Here is a 366-nt window from a genome sequence, read left to right on the forward strand (position 1 = left end):
ACCTTCTCCTTCCCCTGCCAGCAGCTGGGCCTGGATAAGGTGAGAGGGGTGGCTGTGGCCCCAGGGAGATGGGGAGGACCCCAGGGTGCGAGGCTGCTGCCCAGCCCCTGCTCCTGCCTCTCTTGCAGGCAGTGCTGCTGAGCTGGACCAAGGGCTTCAGCGCCTCGGACTGTGTGGGGGAGGACGTGGTCCAGCTGCTGCGGGAGGCTGCCCAGCGCAAACAGGTAGGGAAGGGCTGGGGGTGTGTCCCCTGTCCCCAGGGTGCCACCCTGCACTCAGGTAGTGCCAGCTCCAGGAGCCAGCTGGGTGCCACTAAGCCACACATGTCCCTGTCATCGGTTTGGCAGCACTTAGGGCTGAAGGTGG

This window comes from Antrostomus carolinensis, unplaced genomic scaffold (genome assembly GCF_000700745.2).
Source record: "Antrostomus carolinensis isolate BGI_N321 unplaced genomic scaffold, ASM70074v2 scaffold34622, whole genome shotgun sequence".
NCBI classification, from domain to species: Eukaryota; Metazoa; Chordata; class Aves; order Caprimulgiformes; family Caprimulgidae; genus Antrostomus; species Antrostomus carolinensis.